The sequence below is a fragment of the Manis pentadactyla genome, chromosome 1 (assembly GCF_030020395.1).
Source record: "Manis pentadactyla isolate mManPen7 chromosome 1, mManPen7.hap1, whole genome shotgun sequence".
Taxonomy (NCBI): Eukaryota; Metazoa; Chordata; class Mammalia; order Pholidota; family Manidae; genus Manis; species Manis pentadactyla.
The window spans coordinates 190,539,589-190,559,906 of NC_080019.1; the positions used below are offsets into that span (position 1 = coordinate 190,539,589).

Sequence of the window (20,318 nt, forward strand, 5' to 3'; positions counted from 1 at the left end):
CTGGGTGGGGAGGCAGGACTGCAAAGGGCAGAGAGGGGCCACGTGCGCAGATGGGGACGATGCGGAGAGTGGGCAGGTGCCTTGGGAAAATGGCATTTGCGGGGCTTGTTCTGGGCAAGCTCACTTCTGCTTGGCGACATAAATGGCTGAATGGAAAGTAGGAATGGTAGAGAACGGATTTAAGCTCTGATTTCTTAGTTTAAAATATTAAAAATATTAACAAAATGTTAATGTTAATGAATACAATGTGGGCTTTATTCTTCTGATGTTATCAAGAGAAGGGTAACCTCCTGTCCCATGAGGTCATTCTAGGGAAAACTAGACTCACACTCTTTCATACTAATGATTAACACCCTGAATGATTCTTTAATGCAATCTCTTTTTTCTCGAGATTTTTGCTGTGAGCCTAAGGTGAAAGCTTCATTGTTAAGCTGTCCCAGAGGTCAGAGCACTTGGTTTTTTAAATCAGCTTATTTGTTCTGCCCCTTTTTTCCTGGAGTGTCTCCAGCCCTTCTTTGTCTCCACCCATGGGAATCTTGTCAATTGAATTCAACTGTTTTCCCCTCTGGAAGCCTACTCCAAACACCTGGGCAGAGTCCATTGTCCTTCCTGTGGGCTTCTAGAATGATTTCATCATATAGCATTGATTGCACTGTTTATGGTCAGCTACTGACCCATCTTCCTGCTGCACTGCACTTTACTCCAGTGTAGGGACCACAGGGTCTTTGTAACCTGGCAAAGAGAAGGCACCCAATTTCATTACTAATCACATTAAACTGACACATATTACCAACGAGGTGTTTGGTTAGTGCTAGAAGGCTCTGCTGGGGTCCTCTTGCCACTTTGAGTAACTGATTATGTATATGATAAGACCATGTGCCTCTTAAATCAAATTCCAGATTTTTAGCTGCCAGTTTTACTTTGTTTGGGAAACTGATGCTGCAGAGGAAGTGGGGGGCTGTTGAGGGAGTGAGAGGGTGACAAGGGGGAGTGCCTGTAATGATGCACAGGAAATAGTTCCAGCATCCCCAGGATTAGCGATGCTCTGGGTGGTCTACCCAGATCCCCTTGGGTCCCCTTCACCTCTCTGGGTGCCCATTCCTATGCTTCCATGTGTATTACTTGCGATTCACTGCAGACCCACTACCATCTCTGTAAGACTGCCCCTGGGCTGTGGGAGCGCTTCCTACAGAGACGGAAAGCCAGGGCACTTAGGAGCTGCACACCCGTCATCCCTTCCACTCTTAGTTTAGCACTGGCCAACCTGGGCAGGAGCAGGAAGGCCAGCTCCCTTGCTGAAGATGCTGTTTTCACTCCAGAACTCCCTCCAGAATCAGGCAGGCAACTGGTTTTGGTCTAAAATTGCCCCTTTCCTTGAGCTCCCACATCCCCTGACTTACCTCCCCATCTCTCCTTTGGCCTCCTCCCAGGAGCTCTTCCTTAATGAATTGCACACGCATTCTTGTCTCAACACTTGCGTCGAAAGAACCTGCTCCACGGCGAGCTTTCAACTCTGTGGCTTCCTGACAGGCTCCTGGCTCCAAGGACCAAGGCCAGCTGGTCCCCACCTCTGGTCTGCACAGTCCTGAAGGCGTTTAAATAGACATCCTTCATTCTCTCTGACTCACCTACATACCAGGGGGACAGTTTACAGGCCTCTGGGACAGGGACTGTGGGAGCAAACAGGGGACAACCGACCCAATCCTGCCTCACATGTGGGGGATGCTTCAAGCTGGTGGAGCACAGGGGGCTTCAAGGGAGTTTTAAAAACTGACCTGGCCCTCCATAAATAGTTTCATATCTAACCCAACCGAACTAGATATATTCAAAGGTAAAAATGCAATTTTTTCCCCTCTCATCACACTTCAAGGATTTTACGTGTCGATTGAGGCCAACGTGAGAATTGGAAGCTCTATAACATTTTTTTTTCTTCTTTGGAAATTATTTGTAGAAAATGGCTCTCTTGAAAAAGCTCGTTCTTATGATCTTTTCTGCCTCTGCCTAGTTTTCAGAAGTCTTTTTAGAACTTTGGATGCAAATGCACACTTCAGATGCATATTTTATTCAAATTTGACACATGTAAGAGCCTTGCTGCCAGTTAATTGGGTAGAAAGAAAGAAAGAGAGAGAGAGAGAGAGAGGGAGAAAGGAAAAGAAGGAGATTAATTGAATAATCAATCATTATTGTTTGTTTTTTGTTTTAGGCCAAAGGATCAGTAATACTGACCATCTTCAAACACAAAATGATTAGCTCTGCTTCTTGAAGTAATCTTATGTGGCAGATTCCAGAACTTACTCCTTAGCACCAGGTGTGGAGCAAATTTCAGTTACTGGAGGGGAGAGGATTGGGTGAACAAAATATTTTCTGTCAAGATTAATACTTTGTCCTATTTCCCTTTTTAGCCTCAGAAATGCCTAGACAGGTCATTTAATTATTAATGCGTGTCAAGTAAAGTCCATCCCCTGCAACAGAAATCTCACAGATGCTTATTCTAGAATTTTCCCTCTCACCTCTCAATACTTCATCTCTCATTCGCAAAGCCTCACCTTTTGTGAATTCTATCAGATCTGCAACCTCAAGATCTAACTGTTGATATAGCTCCAAATGAAAAAGAATGAAAACAGGTGGACATCACCACAATGAAGAACAGGTCTTCACATTTAAATTATTTCATTTGTTCATACTATTCTTGTTTTCTTCTTTCATTGTTGTAAGACTGTGTCATGAATGAATAAGAGCTCTAATATGCAAGGTCTGGAGACAACTAAAACTCTCCAGAGATTAGACTGAAATTATAATTCATGCAGTGTTATTATTTGATACTCCAAGGAATTTACATGTGCATATGTATGCCCACAATTGACTAATCTGAGAAAAATGCAGTCCTATTGAAAAATGCATGGACCAAAAGAGAGAAGAGCTGTTTGAGCCCCAGGCTACCTTTCTACCTCAGTAACTTTGAGCAAATCACTTACCCTCTCTGGTATCGGCTTCCTCACCTTTAACATGCAACTAATCATGACTTTTTGGTCTGAGCATTAAATTAATAATGTTTGAGAGAGAGCTTTATAAATTGACCGTGTTCAAATGCTAGTTTACCAATCAAAGCCAAGACTGGAAATACTCATTAAAAATAAGAAAATAAGAACTAAAGTTCCATGGTACAAACCATGATGTCCATTTATAATCTATTATCCACCTACTTGACAATTATTTGAGCGACTATGATGTGCCAGGTGTCCCTAGAAGGACTTGTAGTGAACAAGACAGGTGCTGTGGAGCTCTGAAATGGAATACAGACAGTAAATGCTAGAGTGAGGACAATTTAGGCAGGGCTGAGTGGCATTCAGAGTAAAGGGAGAATCGAGGCACAGAGATGGACTGGAGCCGTATGAAACTAGGAGCCTGGCCTCCCTGTGACGGTACCCTTTGGGCAAAGGCATAAACAGCAATAAAGGCTGGGGTGTGTAGACCTGAGAGAGAATATTCCAGGCACAGAGAACAGTCCGAGCAAGCCATCTGAGGGAGGATACAGTCAGATCTTGTATGCTGGGTTTTCCCTTTTCTGTTTTTCTCCACCTCTGTGTTTACCTGTTTCATATGGGACTTTTCTAATATCCTCCTCTGAGGTCTCTCTAATTTTACTTTCTGGAGGAAGAACAGCAGCTTTAAGGAATCTAGATCTTGCATGGCTTCTTCATTCTCTGGAGTCCTGGGTCCCCAGGAGCCCAGCATCTTCTCTGAGGGGCGACCACATTCCCCAAGGCTGAAGAGGGAGCCCTTGCTTCCTGGGACAGAGAAGGACCCAAGGGAAGGAAATGAGGCACCGCTCCCCTGGGGGAAATGAGAAGTGGTGATTTATACCAGGCTTTGAGTCAAGAAGGAGGCAGTGAGAACATGGGGTATAGACATCTTGTTAGAAGAGACAATCTGGTTATTTATTTATAGTCTATTTAGGCAAAGGGACCTTTAAAAAAGCTTTGATAAGAGTGGCCAAAGTTTCTTCAAAGATTAACTGGCATTCTTTAAAAGGGCATTAATTTTTGTTACACAGGTGTTCAGAGAGCTAGGACTGGGTGTCCCTTAGAATCATTTGCTGATCTGTAGATTTCCTTAAGACACACTGCTGACATCATGAACTCCTTTCTCAGATTCCTTCTCCCTCTCTCCCTCTTTCTCCTTCCCTCCCTCCCTCCCTCCTTCCCCGTCCCTCCCTCTGCCCAATCTCTCCCAATCTCTTTCTTTCTCTCTTCAGTTCCTTCAGGTAAATCCTACTCAAACTTGTACCAACTTGTTTTTGACTGACAGTGAACAGCTAGAGAGTTTTTCTTAATTCTGAGAGAACCTAAACACCCATCTTTCTCAAGGCAACCTGCATGGACGGATCCTTTCTTTGCCTGGTCACAGCTTCCCATCTAGCCAGGAGCCTGCATTCATCAAGTCTCTGTAGGTGAGAGGTATGCCCTGTAGGTCAGTATTGGAGCATGCCGCGTGCTGGAGGTGTTTCTGAAAAATTTTTCTTCTAAAGGTAATGAAAAAGTTGTGATTCTTTTAAAACTTACTTAAATCATTCAAGACATCCAAGCTTATCTGGGGGAACTTAAAAGTGCTGTTTGCATGTGGAAAACAGTTTTTTACTTAATGATGGGGCTAAAAAAAAAAGTGCTTTATTCTTGCCTGTGAAACAATATCCAGATGTTGTCTTTTTTGCTGTGGGTGTAAGTGATCTAGATCAAGGGCGAAGAGTTACTCCAACGTCTCTTTGCAAGTGTTTTTCTCGTGGTGCCTGTCAGAGCAAGTTTGTTATTGATTTTCAGTGATTATATAGTTCTTTGGGCTGCTCTCTGGCAGTTAGTTCCCTTTGTTGGTGCAGAAATCAGTTGAGGTTGTCGTAAGGGGAAACCTCATTGGAATATTTTAAAACATGTTACCTATCCGTCTGAGGAAAAAAGTTATGTAAGTTTTCTGTGGTAGGTATAAGGAAGGTAAACAATTCTGACTTTGGAAACATTATGAACCGTGTTCACAACCCGTGGATAATGGGTTTTATAATCTGTGTATAATTTTACTGAGTTTAGACTATTCTCGGCTAATAAATGTTACACTGAGTGAAATTTCCACATTGCTCCTGGGAAGCTAGTTTTTTATCTCCTTTCTGCACTTCCATGTTTAGCTGCCTGAAGGAAATAAGAATTTGTTGTTCAACAGAGGTTTCTTGACCTCATGATTCCTTTAAACCACAAAGTAGGAAACTTACAATACATGTAATATTCAACTTGGGAAAATGAAAGAGCAAACTTTGTCCTACTCTGTTCAAACGTTTAGATTCATTTCTTCTTATCAAAATATACCTTATTTAAAAAGAAAAATATACTTTTTTTTGCCTAAAGGAAGGATTTTGGAAAAATTTGGAAGTGATTTTTAAAGTTCTTTTTCTGAATCCTCAGATCACACTCACACACATGCAATCAGCTGTTATCCCAATCCTAGACAGTGCCTCGTCTTCTCTCCTAACTGTCTAAACGAATGTAATGATCAACAATAGCCTGAGGTGATAATTCTCTCAAATTGTCCTAAGAATCAAAAGCAAAGAGTTAAAGACAACTCTTAGGCATTTTTACATGCCATTATTTTATGAAAACTGTCCCGGAGACTCTGTGTGGAATAATCGAGGACTTACCTCACACACAGCTCCCCTCGACGCTGTGCTTTCCCTGGGTTTTGTTTTTTTTAGCAGTTTTCCTCCTTCTCTGGCTGAAAGTGTGATAACTGGCCAGGCAGAGAGCAGCCCAGAGGCCACCTGGAAAGTCTTCACACAAGGCTGGAAAGCAGAAGAGTTTAACCAAATTGCCAGCAGCGTATCTCGGGAATGCCAATCACGTAACGGAGCTGACATTTCTTCACGGAGTTAGGGAGTGTGAGGGTTTCATAGAAATAGACTCTGCTGAATTCTGAGATTCTGGTTACTTAAGGAACACACATTTCTAAAAAGTCTCCCCTCCCTCCCATCACCCCTCCCTCCCACCCACAGCTGTGGTCATTTTACAGAAAAGTGCTATTTCCCCAATTTCCTCTCCTCACACGTATAACCAGTGCAGACAGCCCGGATTCAGGGGAAAAGAGAGTGGGACCCAGGCCTCCCACACTAGCAGCCCTGGGCAGCCAACAAAAGCAGGTCAGCGGCTCTGGGCATGGGGCTGGGCTCGTTCCGGCTCTGCCCTTCCATGGAGGAGATCTTGAAAGGGCTGCACTTTCTTGTTTTGGGGTGTGCGTACGTGTGTGTGTGTAATTATATCCCCGAATGACAATAGCATGTTTGGTACAAGAAAAACCATCACTCTATGGCTTTAGGTGCCAAACAGAGGCAACCATTTTCAGACTTCATCAGTCAATGTCAAGTACTTGAAATGTCCTTTCCTGCCATACCCCTACACCATCTGTTAGAAACACAAAGCGGCCCGCTGACCTCCTCTGCACGTTTCTTCAGAGCCCAGAGTTGTTTGTACAAGGTACTTGCCTGGTGGGCACATCAGAATCTCAGAAGCAAAATAAGAGTCCCAGAAGGAGCCACAGCCTGGGGCAGCCGCAGACGAGGAGTCCCAGGAGGACTGGCTCAGGCACACAAACACCCCCTTTCATTTCCTTCCACCTTTCATATATAAGTAACTCAGCTATTGGCTTTTCCCTTGCAATAATCTGGCACTTTGCACCGGAGTAAACCACACATCACCAAAGGTGTGTTTTAATTCCTCTTTCAAGTAAAAATAATTCTACTCCAAAAATAGGAAGATATGGCAAGAGTTAATGTTAGCTTTTATGCTTGCAAAGAAGAACTTTATTAATGTGTAAATACAAGAGGCAGATCAGACAGGTGATTATCCATCCCTCTTTTTCCTGACCTTCATCTTCATCTCATAGAGCCACACTGGGCGTGGGGCTTTGGGCACAGGAGAGCAGAGGAGCTTACTCTGTGCCCTTCAAGGACGCAGTGTCCTGAAGGGGACAGATCTGACCCAACGCACCTGGCTCCTTGCTGCCTTTCAGGGAGTTTTCTGGTGCGAGTTTTACAGACAGGTAAAGTTGCTGTGCGGCCTGAAGTGAGCAGCTGCCAAAATGCTAAACCCTCCTTCAACTAAAGGAAGAAAGGGGAACCTACTTCTCCACCTTAAAAGGGAGAGTTGAGAGCACAAAGGGAGAGAAACTAATTTATAATCTTAAAAAAAAGGTCCTGGGGAAAGAAGTTTTATTTGGTAAGAGTTCCTTTGTTGAGCTAAAGGGGAAAAAATGGACCAATAGACATTCCCAGTAAAAGACAAAGTAAGAAAAGTGGAACCTGAAAACTGTTGCTAAATGCTGCATGCTCTCAGGTTATGCAAATGGTGGTGTGGACATCTCCACTCTGTGTGACCAGCTGGAGTCCACCCAGAAGTTCTTACCATATTCCAGGGCTTTTTAGCCAAAACTGTTTCTGCTCTTTTCACAAAGAAAGATGAGAGCTTGTGATGAACTGGGTACCCCTATTCCCTTCATGAAGCATCCTGTCTGAGCTGGGGAACAATAAGCCCATAGTCACCGCAGTCCAGCTGGCCTCTGCAAGTCCACATGTAGCCCAGTTCCAGAACAGTCTGTGCTTCCAGACCTGAAAGTCAGTAGCACAAAATTCCACATATGTTAGTTGTGATACGAGGATGACTCAGGGATGATCATGCCCACAGCGTCTGAGGACACACAGAAGGACAAGGTCTGATCTGTGACAAAGGCACGCTGTCCGGAGGACACAGCCTAGAGGAAGAATTGTCTACGCTGCCTCGGGCCTGAGAACCTAGAGGAATCGGGAAGAAGTGCAGTCACCGTGTTCTTCCCCACGACCCTGCAGCTCTGAGTCAGAGCCACCTAGGCGTGCACTGACCCTCACTCACTAAACAAAGCCGGCAGCTCCTTCCGTGGGGGCTGGCCGACAGCCTCCACGCTGCGTTGGCGACTGGTGCCCCCATTCAGGGTCTGAGTTCAGGGGGAGGACATTCTGAGCCAGACCATGTGCCTGGGATTGCACATCGCTCTAATCCTCAGAGTCACCATGGGGCCACTGGAAAACGAAGGAGGTGACTCAGAGGTGACACTGCACAGGAGATCTGATTCTCAGGGTGTGTTGAGGACCCAGGTGATCGGGTTTGGGTTTCAGCCCACATCCTGTTGCTGATGACTGAAATCTGTATAGGCTTTGTCCAGCCCTGGTAGCAGAGGCTGATCAAGGTTTTATGGAGTTTGAAGAATACACAATTTTGGAGGCCCTCTTTAAGGCAAACGGATGCAAAAATCATGACTATAAAATATTAGGTATCAAGCTCTGGGGAGGCCAGGTGCCAGCCCAAAGCTTGTGTTTTGTTGACATCATGATAAATCCACTCTGTGTCATACATAATAAAGGTCCAATACTTGCTTCTGGAAGGAACAGTTTGACTTAATCTATGTACATTTTAGCTCTGCCTGTCCTCTAAGTAACTGAAAATTCATAAGCAAAAATACCAAATAATCATGCTTACACATATCTAATCATTAGTAACATATGGAAAATTGATCTGGGTGATATCTAAAATGTTTCTCATTTCACTGGTATGTTGCCAAGAAACATAGATCCTTAATACCACAGCCGAGTCTTTAGGTCATAACTAGGCCCATGGGCAAGATGCTATCAAGGTTCTGTTTTTCTAATGGCACAGTATGTGGGGACTGAAATTAATGGTGCCCTTTTTCCATTTGAAAAGCCCTCACTTTAAACCCGAAGAACAGTAGGCTACTTGTGAGTCTAGAACCTAGAATGGTATTAAAGGCATCAAGAATGTGCTTCTTTTTTTTTTTTTAACAGATTTTAGGGTTGTGCTAGTGAAGTATCTGCATCTGGCCAGGGACAGCTTCTTCTTCTGTTGGTTGCCATTCATGCTGTTTCCAGTTCAGATGGCAGTTGGTAGTGTCCTTTCTCAGTCTGCGTGTATGCTAAACGCACGCCCTCCTGGCCGGTCAGGCTCACTGAGGGATGCCCCGTCTTCCAGTCTTTGCAGTTGGGTAGCTAGCCCGCCCTAGTCCTCTTTGCCAAAGAACACGCGGTCAGCTCCTCACATCTGGCTTTCTTACTTTCCGAGCCACTCTTTTATCTATTCTTAACTTATAGGAACACATTTGAAAAGTTTTATCTTTTGCTATGAAACATCATGAATTTGCATAATCTGGGCTCTTCCTAACAACCCTGTCTCCACATACCCTCTAGGAGCTAAAGAGAGTATATAAGCCCTAGAGCACACACAGCTCCTCTCCTCAGACCTCTCAAAGCACACAAGAATGAGAACCCACCCTGTCCTCTTTATATTTTCAAAAGCCCATGGAAGGAATGTATGTATAAACAGAGAGTGAGCTCCATCGCAGAGAGACATAACTATGCCCATGACCAAGTGGCGTGCATGTGTATTTAGCTAGAACATTAATAATGGAACTGTAGGTATAGACCATCCCAATGTCAACGTCATGGTAACATCTTGTCTTGTTTAATAAATCTCAAATCCATAATTTCCACCTTAGGTCTACATGAAAGATTAAGCATCTGAAAAAGCAGCCCTCTAAACAGTGTTTTTTTGAAAAAGTGCTGTCACCTAGCAACACTGATCTTAACACCACTCCTATAATAAATGGGCTGGCAGCACGTCATGTCACTGTGTTCTCGTCAGTGACAGTGATATGATAATGCGATCAAGGAACGCTGGGCGTCCCAGCTCCTGGTGCCACCACCCACCCGGCCCCTGTGGGCAGAAGAAGGGCTGGCTTCCCCCAGGCAAGCCAAAGCGGCCCTGGAGAGGTAAGGGCGGAGGGGAGAGTTGTACTCCAGAACCTTCACTACTCATTCTCCTGGGAACTGCGAGGAGGCCCCTTAGATGCTGGCCCTATACTTCCTGGCCCATGGATCTGAGGTCAGGAGTGATTCCCGTAGCCAGAGAGCAGGAGGGAGTCTCCTGAAACAATCAAGTTTGACAATAAAGCTTCACTGTCCTGAAAGGCCCTGCGGGCAAGCAAGATCCTGAAGAGGGGTCTATGTAACCCTTCCCCTGCCAGAAATAAGAAGGTCTCTACTAAAGTAGGTTCAGGAAATCCCTCATAGGCTGTGGTTCCCTCCTGGCAAGTCACAGTGATCATTAACATATTAAAACTCTGCTAAGTCCTACAGCCAAGGCATCCTTTCACTGTGAACCCCAAGCTGTACAACCATTTTGGACTACAGAACTGTGTCCCACTTCCTCATGCCGACTTCCAACCATTATTAACTCCTATCATATTTCATGCAACCACACTGGGGACACTTTTGCAGACTGCAGTTGGTGTGGGGGTGGCAGTGTGTCACCTGCTCCCAGGAGGAATACATGGTGGTGGTGTTTGGCTGAGTCGTACGGCTGGAAGCCAAGCTACCCCTGCAGGTGACCAGCCAGTCTTTGGGGCTGCAGAGTGGCCACAGACAGTCAGCCACTAAGAATTCAGTTCCTTTCTGCCTTTTTGTGTCTTTATATCCATCTGATTCCACAAAGACTTAAGTGAATTTACAAGGACACATTTCACACACCATCACACAAATACAACACAAATCAGAAGTAGATGGATGGCAAAGAAAACTGAAGGCAAGCCTCAGAGAGGTAATTCGATTAAATCATTTACTTACATGAGTTTTATCTATTTTTAAAACCACAAACTAAATGTATACAGACCCACAGTAGCAGAATCTTATTTGTGACTTGAGCATTAAGTGAGGGTTTTAAATATGCTTCACATTTGAACCTAGTAATCAATTAGGCACTCATTGAATCTGGTTTTGCATGCACCGTATTTTATAATTCTTTTGAAAAAGAATGTCTATTTTGCCTCTTGGGATCTTTTTATTCCTTTTCATCACAGCACTTGTAATTTAATTGTCTGTAAGTGAGGTTATAAACTTTCCTCACTGGCTTAGACTCAGGTCCAGCACCAGAACCGGGGACCTATGGGATCCCCACACCTGGGTGGATCCCTCTGTAGACTTCCCTCCCCGTCCTGGGCCAGCTGGTTCCTCCCACATGGCCCTTCTTTACAATGGCCCATCTACTTGTCTCTCTCTTCTGCTGGGTTGCAAGCTAAGTGACAATGGAGATGTTTCCTGATTCTTCCTCTGTGCTTCCAGAGAGTGGGCTCAATAATTCCTCAGGCTGTGCTTGCTGAATCAGCATGAACTGGCACAAAGGCAAGATTTTGCTCTTAATACATCTTCAGTTGAACCATGACCTATATCCATCTCACCCTATAATCACACAGCATAGAACCTTTTATCTGAAGTATTTTGAAAATACATCTATCTGAAAACTACTACCTGGTACATTTTTGTCCTTGGTGAACATTACAAAGTGATAGACTGGCTGCTACAATCACTTTAGTGGGGCTCTTAAGGAATGGAAACACATTTTTATGAGTGAGAAGAAAAGGGCATCATGTATATACAGCATAGTGGTTATGGAAACCCCATAGAGGGAAAAGAGGAAACACGCAAAGTATTCTGGAAAGAAGGAAATTGAAGTAAGAGAGAATAGTGAATGAGGGGTCGAAGAGGTCTGGCATGGGAGCATGGACGGAAAGTGTGATCCTGGGGAAGAAAGCAGAGAGAAGGAGGAGGAGGGTTTGCTGCGATCCTGGGGTGGACGAGGGTGATCTGATCCTCAGCATGGTCAGCCCAGGACACAAGGGAATTCACATCACATCAGTCTCCCTCGGACGCTGTGTTTAGATGTGGTCTGTGTTAGCATACCTGTGGCAATACGGGTATTTGACTCTCAATGTGTTTTAAATTTTAAGTTGAGGAGAATTTTCTAACATTTACCCATTTTAAAGATGAAATATTTTAGGGCTAAGAGTTACAAGTACAATCATTTTTCTGTGATTATAATCAAGTGCATTTCATTCCGACTGGGGCCTATGCCAGAATATGGTGTTTCAGAGTCTCAGGCTGTGTGAGGGTATGTGTATTTAAACATTAATTTTTATAATTATGAATATTAACTTGTCTAGGCCAGTATCCTGGGAATGTTCTCTAAATTATGCTTTCTGTACAAATCTTTGCTCAGTTTTTAATATCTGAAGAAATGGTCTGTGACTTACTAGCCCTATTGTTGGTAGAAAAGCATATTTAATGAGTCTGTAATCAACTCCCATCAGGATTTTGGATCATTAGCCTCGGGCCCTTGGTCATCTCCACCCAGCACACCTGTGCTGGTGGCTTGCTCGGCAGGGCTCTGAGTGCCCGTGCCTCAGAAAGGGCAAGGGGACAAGACTTAGTCCTTGGTCTCAAGGAATCTCCAGTCTGCTGCTAGGAGGAGGCGTGGATGGCAATGGAGGTGAAGAAAGAGTACAAAAGCACTCAAAGCATATGACTGGCTGTGGGGCAGAATATGAGGTGAAACATGAAGATCCCCAATAAAGGGCTGGGAGTAGTCAGAGAGGGAAAAACCAGGTCCATTTGTGACAGTCAGGAAAGGCACGGGGCATTTGAGAGCCTTAGAGAATGACTAGAACTTCAGAAGTCAAGAGGGGGAGGAGGAGCCGCCAGACGTCAGAAGAACAGGGGCAAAAGGAGGGTGCAAGGGAGACATGGGCGTGCCCTGGGGCTGGGTCTGCAAAGGGGAGAAGTTGGGAAAATGATGACGATGACCAAGAGGATGCCAGTGGCTGGCACTGCCGGGTGACCTCAGTCCTCACAACAAGCACCCATCTGGTAGGTGTCTTGGTCTTGTTTTAGAGATGAGGAAAGCAGGGTGCAGAGGTTCAGTAACTTGTTTCAGGTCACAGGCTTCAGAAGGGGTGAAGCTGAGTTTTGTAGCGAGGGCACTGGTCTCTAGAAGCCATGCCCTGAGGTGGTTGCCAGGGGAGATGAGATGCAAGGGCAGGCTGGCCTAGAAGGACTGTATGGGGTTTAGCTCATGAGCAATGAGGAGTCACTGAAGGGTATTTTATTTTTCGGGTTCTGAGCTATGCTTTAGAAATATCAGTCTGGCGGTGAAGGCCACATGACCTGCTGGAAGGGTATTTTGAGAAGCAGGGTCAGAGGCATGAAGACCTGGAACAGAGAGGGGCAGTAGACAGAGAAGGGGAGACAGAGGTATAAGACACAGAAGGTAGAACAGGGGCTCACTCTAGATTAGACAGGAATGAAGAGTTTGCTGATGGACAGACAGCAGAAGGTGAATGCCAGAGCTTGGAACTAAAGATCAGGAGAAGTACCTGGATTTAGAGAGAGTACTATGCATCCTGCTTTGGACAAGTCAGTGCAAAGTAGTTCTCTCCTGGAGGATGTTGGGAACAGATTGGCTCGCAGGGGAGGTGCTGCTGGTGAGCAACGGGTGAAGCAACGGGACAGCCATGGTCAAAAGCGGGAGATGGAGGATGCTGAGCCAAGCAAAAAGAGAAATAAGAGGCTGAGCTTAACTGTGGAGAAGAGAGAAAGCCCACCACACAGAAGGAGGATGACCTATCAGAGAAGCAGATAGAAAACAAGAGTCTTCTGACCCACAGCAACAGGCAGCAGAAACTTTCTGAAGACACTGTTACTAATAACACCCTTGACCCAGGTATCAGGGAAGGGGAAAAGCATGCTTAGGACAGAAGGAAAGACGCAGCCGATGGTCTGAAGTTGCCAACAAGAAAAGATGGCAGAGGAGGGCATGGTAACCCCTTCTCAGCTCACTCTCCAGGCAAAAAGTCAGAGGAACTGACAGCCTCTCATCTGGCTGATAAATCCAGATCCTCGGCCACCTGGACAATAGCCGCTCCAAGCCAACCCATTCCTTTTCTTCCTTAAAGTCAACCAGGTTATTCAATAAACTAACATCTGTCATGATTTTCTAAGTATATACTTAGCATGGAGGAGCCATTACATGTGCTCCTGAAGGAAAATTCTAGCAACTCTGGTCCCTTTGTAACTTGGTGAATACCTGGTTTTTATGAGTTATGAGCTTCAGTTTTCCGAGAAGCTCTGGATGAACTACAAGCCCATTCTTGAATGTGTTCGCAATAAAAAGGGAAAGATAATGTAGTGTCCAAATTTGCTAATTACAGCCATGATTAAAGCAAGACTTTTCAAGTTTATGCTTTCATAAGATCGGCAACCTTTTGAACACAAACAGGATCAGACAAAGATAGTCGTAGCGATGGAGAGAAAATGAGCAGGTAGTGCCAGTTCCCTCAGAACAATTAGTTGCTTCTGGCTCTGAACCTACGTTTAAAGTTTATTTTGCTGGACTATCTTCTGGAGTTTTGGTGCCATACTGTAATTAAGCAAAACTTCAGCAGAACATAAAGTACTATATTATAGTCGTTTTGAAAAATATGAGGTAGATGAAAAGATTCAAAGCCTTAATTTTCTTAACAAAAATCAAATGAGTAATATTTTGGAAACTTCTGGATGGGAGAATAGAAATATATAAGAAGAATTCTTAAAGCCCTACAGGAAAAGAAAAAAAAAAGTGGTGGGGAGGGGATAAGACAAAGCCTCAGGCAGGTAATGTGGAGGCTTGACAACAGACAGCCATTCTGTTAAGAAAGGCAGGCAGGTCTCTCAAAAAGACACTTTGAACTTTGGAAGCCAAACTCCTGCATGTGAATTCCAGGTGTGCAAACTCCTAGCCACAACCCCCTTGGGTAAGGTACACTGACATTCCTAGCACATTTCAGTGTATATGGGAGGCAGTCAACAGAGAGTGGCCCCTTCTCTTTCCACTCCAGATCCCCACCCTCTGCACAGATTCCTCACCATCCCAACCCAAGGTGGGGACAAGACTTTCCCTTAAGGCAGCTGGTGAAAAAAAGACCAGATTGGGAGGTGGAAGACCTACATTGGAGTCCCCACTTAAGGGCTGTGCGGTCCTCCTCAAGGTATCTAACTTTATTTTTCCCTGTAAACATGGAGAAATTCCTACCCACACAGAGAATAGGGAGTGAAACGAGTGGATTTTTGTGCAAGTGGTAGGCAAATCACTTCTTCCATGAATCAATAAGGAGCAGGCTTTCTTGAAATGACCAAAAACGATCCTAACTTTCTCCATAAGAACCTAATTCCCTTTTTATATAGTTCTGCTTTTTAAACACGTCTGCTCTAAAGAAACTCAGAATTCCAGAGTGTAGGTCACCACCCTTACAGAATCTTCCAGCAGATTTTTTAAATTTTTTTGTTTTACTTATAAAAGGGATTATACCCTTATAGCTATCTGAATTTTGAGGAACAAGAATTTAGATTTGGCAGAACTAGTTTACTGGGTTCCCCTCTAGAAATGACTGTTGTTTTCAATGAAAATTGAATCTGAAATTCCCCTTGTGATTATTTTTTGAGGTTCTCATTCTTTTCTGTTAAAAATACATAGAAATATTTGAAAGATGACTTTCTCCTCGGTTTTATAAGGAGAGGAGAGTGACAAAGAGAAACACTGAACTTGGCGTACAAGCGGTCTATGCTCTGGAATTTGGGTGGGTCTAGGAAAAAGTACAGACTTCAGTGGAAAACATATATGGGTGGGTGAGAAATCCCCATAAACTATAAATTGAGTACATACTGCACGGGCTGGTATGGAAAGAAAACACAGGGCTCTCCAAAGTCAAGGGAGAGGAGACAGAACGAGTTGGCACTCACAGAACACCAGGTGTCCTGCAAGCTGGGGATGTTTGCAATTAGCAGCCGTCTTCACAGGTTTATGGAACCTGGTTATGGTCAGCATCCACCAGGCACCCCTGGAGCAGCTAGCTGACTGCCTACTGCCCACACCCCTGCCACCTGATCGCAGGGTCCCTCACTCCTTTCCCACCTCTCTTCACTGGATCCCCTGTTCAGTCGGCTGGATTCAAACAGACCTTGTTGTGTTTCCTGTGTGATCTATTTCCTGAAAGCCATCATTTCTTTCCCTTTTCTTTCAAAGTCTCATTATCCACCTTCAGGTCCCTTCAAGGCCCATTAGACTTGGCTTTCCTTTTCCAGTGGCGCCTGCCCACCAGGCTGAACCAAACCAAGAATGTGTGTGCACCGTGAAGAGCTTACATGCTGTCCCGGAAACGAGCATCTGTTCAGTGCAGGTGCCGCCTCCTTCCTGGGCAGATTACAAGCCCCTGGCTGTCCAAGGGGCACCACACTTGACTGACTGAGAGCCAGCCACCCTTTGCTGAGTCCTGCTTTGCACCGCGAGTTGGGTACATTCAACTCACCGTTTGCAATCTAGTTGAATGTAAGGCGAGCTTTATTACTTCACTTTTTCAAAAGGGGGAACCTGAAAATCAGGGAGGCTGAATCACTTGTCGCTGGCAGAATCACCTTGCACAGGCATCTCACTTCATCATCAGGCGACCCGTTAGGAAGGGCGGACTCAAACACTCAGGCCCTAGGTAACTTGCACCCACTGCTGTAACCAGACGTCTTGAGCTTTGATCCCAAATCTGTTTGTCTGGCTCCAACCGTATTCTTTTCCACTGTATCGTGTTGCTTCCCCGTCACCAAAATGCTCAAGACAAAGTTGAATATGGATATGAAATAAATATGTGATGATTCATCCCATTGTGTCAAAACCAAAGGAATATGACAAAAATATGCAAGTTTGACCAGAGCAGCAGTATTCTCTCTCTCTCTCTCTCTCCCTCTCTCTTTGTATACATATGTATGTCTTAAACAGATATAAATTATACATATATATATACATTATTTTAATACTTTACTTTTTATTTTTTCAGCGCAGTTTTAGGTTTACAACAACATTAAGAAGCAGTGCAGAGATCCCCACATACCTCCTGCCCCACATGCGCGCAGCCACCCCACTGCCGCTCTCACCAGATGGTAACTTCCAGACCAAAGGTGGACCTACATGGACACGTCACTATCACCCAGAGTCCATAGTTTACCAAACAGTTCACTCTTGGGTTTGAACAAAGGTATACTGAACAAACGTATATGACATCATTGTGATGTCATACTGAGGAGTTTCATGGCCTTAAAAATCCTCTGTGCTTCCCCTATTCACCCTCCCTTCCCCACCAGTCCCTGGCAACCACTGATCTTTCTCTGTCTCCATAGTCTTGCCTTTTGCACAATGTCATAGAGCTGGAATCGTATTGTAAGTAGCCTTTTCAGATTGGCTCCTTTCTCCTGGCGTTTTGCACTGAAGCTTCCTCCATGTCTTTTCATGACTTGGTAGCTCCCTATCCCCAGGTATTTACAGCAAGACCAAGACAAAACCTGACTTCTCATTCTTTGCTGTATGGCAAAGGCTGCAAAGTCCATTAGCAGCATGCTCATGTTTAAGATAGTGTGTCACTATTTCATATATCTCTGTAATATATATAAAATAGTGTGTCATATGTAATTCTATATATGTCCCATGCATCATAAAGAATGTTCAGTGCATGTGTTACACTGCCTATAGCCCGATTTCTCCAATAGGCAAAGGCACTTCTGAGTGGCAGCTCTGCTCTCATGCGTGGAGCCCAGGCCGTCTGGACCCTAGAAAGCACCCCAGGAGTGGGGGTCTTGGCTGCCTGGACTTTCACCTTTCCAAACCCTCTCAGTCGCCAAGCCGGGCCTGGCATCTTCAAACACAAGTGTAAAATTGTTATACCTGCTTAAGCCCAAATTTGGAGCTCTTACTTGAAATTTCACTTAATAGAAAGTTAAAGCTTAATGAGGTTTCAGAAAAGTTAGTGTGACCCTCTGTCCCATTTCGGATGAGGAAACGAGGCCCTGAAGGGCCATGAGACTTGTCCGAGGGTCGGCGGAGTGTGGAGCCAGTGCTTGGGACTTTCTCTTACCCAGGTGGGACCCAGAGAGGAAGAGGTGGGCCCAAACTCAGGGGAGAGCAAAAGAGTGCAACTTACAGTTTGGGAACAAGATGAGAGGAGTGAGTAGAAAGAAATAGAAAATTTTGCCAATGTTGGCAAATTTTTAAAAGGCATACAATTCCTGCTTTCCCTAAACTGTAGACCTTTGTCAATAGTTCCTTCCTAAGGGTGGTCCTATAAGGAAAACCCCTGGGAACTGAGTGAGTAGCCTCTCAGTATCTTTGTAATTAGAAAGTGGTAATTCCTGGATGTTACACTGCTTATGCCGTAGCATCATTCCGAGGCCTGAAGCCAGACCTATCGTTATTATTCTGTGCAGATAATCCACATCCTGTCCAGAGGTCACTATGGGAAGCTCACTATGGTATCACACATGGAATAAGTCTGTAGAAATGCATGTGGAGGTCACTGAGAATAAAGGCACATGAGATTCATCCACTGTCATGGAAATTTCTAGCCCATTCCCATTTGCTTATAATAATTATCCACCACAAGGGGCTGCTAACTAGTGTGATGTTTTAAAACAAAGCACAAACTTTGTGACCTAGGGCCATGATTGAGACTATGACAACTTTGAGAACTACTAGAATGTGAGGCTTGATCAGATAATTTCCGAGGTTCTAGAGCCCTTTGGAGAGAATTCAAGTGAGAGAAAGGAGTTCTAGTTCTCCTAGCACCTTGAAGAATGAGAAAGCATCGGGCTGCCTTCCAGGTGGTAGTTCTGCCTGGCAGTTTTTGCTGTCAAGTAGCTTAAAAAAAAAGCAAACAAACCTGGAGCTCTATCAGATAGAAACACTTTTTGAAGCAAGGGGCTGTCTTTCACCCATAAAAACCAGAGTTGCCTGCTGGGGGCCCGCATGGCACAAGGCGTCCAGGCTTGGAGGTGGGTGAGGGCTGCCGAATGCCCAGCTCTGCCTGCTGGGGTGGAGGGCATGTTCCGCCCCTTCTCAGCTGTCACGTGAGCACCAGCCTACAGGTCTGGGTTGCACACACACCCTCCTGGCAGTGCAGGCTTCTTCCCTCCAGAGCCAGGTTCCCTCACTTCTCCACGTCTCTGGGCTCTTCAGCTGAGCTGGGCCTCAGCACCTGGACTCTAGGTAAGACCCTCATAATGCCTCCAGCTGATCAACCAGGGTGGTACAGAAGGAAGGGGAAATAAAACACCCAAACCTCAGTGGAATTTCTGGAAGGTCCAACCAGAGTAATTCATCATAACCTCAGGCATGATTTTTTCCTCTACTCTCCACTCTTGTTAATTTCAACTAGTATATATCTTCCTGATTTGAAGAAAACTCCCACTTTTGAAACTCTGAGTGCTTAAAAGTGATTGAGCTCTACTCTAGGAGACTGCAAATAAAATATTGCATTAACTCTGTTAGGAAGACAAGCAATTAATATTTGTACCTCATAGTGTAAAGACTGAACTCTCAGTTTATTTGCATAAACAAAGGTTTGGGGTATAAAACCAATAGTAGTGCATCAATCATGCTTCTAAAAATAACAGTTCAGCTATTAAGTCAGATTAAATTTATTAATAACCAACAAAAACTTAGTGCTGAATTTTGAGCCTTAAAGACATTGATTTCAAAGACAAAATGTATAACTAATACATCTGTTTGAAAAACTGCACATACTTCAGTGTATTTCTTTCGAGATGGTATCTAATACCACGCACAGGTCACACTGCATATTATGAAAAGCAACAAGGTGTTTAAAACATTAAGTGGTAGTAGCTAGTTAGTACCCTAGTTATCCTTACTGATTGTCCAGTTGGTCACTCATTTTACCTTAGGTTTTCAGGATCTATCCAAGCCCTGGTTAACTCTTTCTCAAAATTTTTGAGAGCGATAAAAGAGATCCCACATATATTGCTCTAAATTACACTTAACTCAGAGATGAGTGACATCTGCATAACTATACTTAATATCTCCTATCATCCTAATATTTTAAAAACTCCTTTTGTTTTATTCCTTCCTTCCTTTTGCTTTCTCTCTCTCTGTCACTCTGTCTCTCTCCCTCTTTCTCTTTTTGGCACCCTTTAACCAGTTTTGCTCCCTTTTCTGCTAAGAGTCACAAAGCAATTTCCCCAGCTTGCAAATATGAGAACCTATTTATTTCTAATAATTTTCTAACCAGTCTATTTCAATGTCCTATCCCTGACCTGTCAATTAACCATGAAAGCTGAGATTTGTCCCAGCAGAATTCAGGTTGTGTATTTTCATGGGACAATTTATTTAAAAACCAGGGTGGTCCATAAAACTAAGGGTTTCGTGTTCACAGACCTGGCAGAATGGCCTGAGCTCTGCATCTGCGTTTTTGAAAACCAGTACTTAAACATTCGATGTAAACGTTAAGGAAGTAAATGAGTGTCTGGATTTTACATGTGCTCTAACGTTCACCATTGACAGTGCTGGATGAGAACTTCGAGGTCATTTCATCCAATCCTCTCA

General features: G+C 44.3%; 1 protein-coding gene and 1 long non-coding RNA gene across 4 annotated transcripts in view; one reads left to right on the top strand and one right to left on the bottom strand.

Annotated features, from left to right (window-relative positions):
* Positions 1–203: 203 nt before the first annotated feature.
* LOC118919374 (uncharacterized) lies at positions 204–4,046 on the bottom strand. The gene is made up of 3 exons (XR_005027484.2): positions 3,592–4,046; positions 1,401–1,585; positions 204–732 (listed from the first exon to the last, which is right to left on the bottom strand). It is a non-coding gene; the product is annotated as an uncharacterized LOC118919374 (long non-coding RNA).
* Positions 4,047–4,314: 268 nt separating this feature from the next.
* The window catches only part of KCNJ15 (potassium inwardly rectifying channel subfamily J member 15), a 41,628-nt gene continuing 25,624 nt past the window's right edge, over positions 4,315–20,318 (top strand). Inside the window, exon 1 of one of the 3 annotated variants that reach the window (XM_036899253.2) lies at positions 4,315–4,528. The gene's annotated coding sequence lies outside the window, so the exon portion shown is untranslated. Of the gene's footprint in view, positions 4,529–17,877; positions 18,966–20,318 lie in introns of those variants that run through there. The other 2 variants (XM_057504572.1, XM_036899254.2) reach the window with 2 other exon arrangements.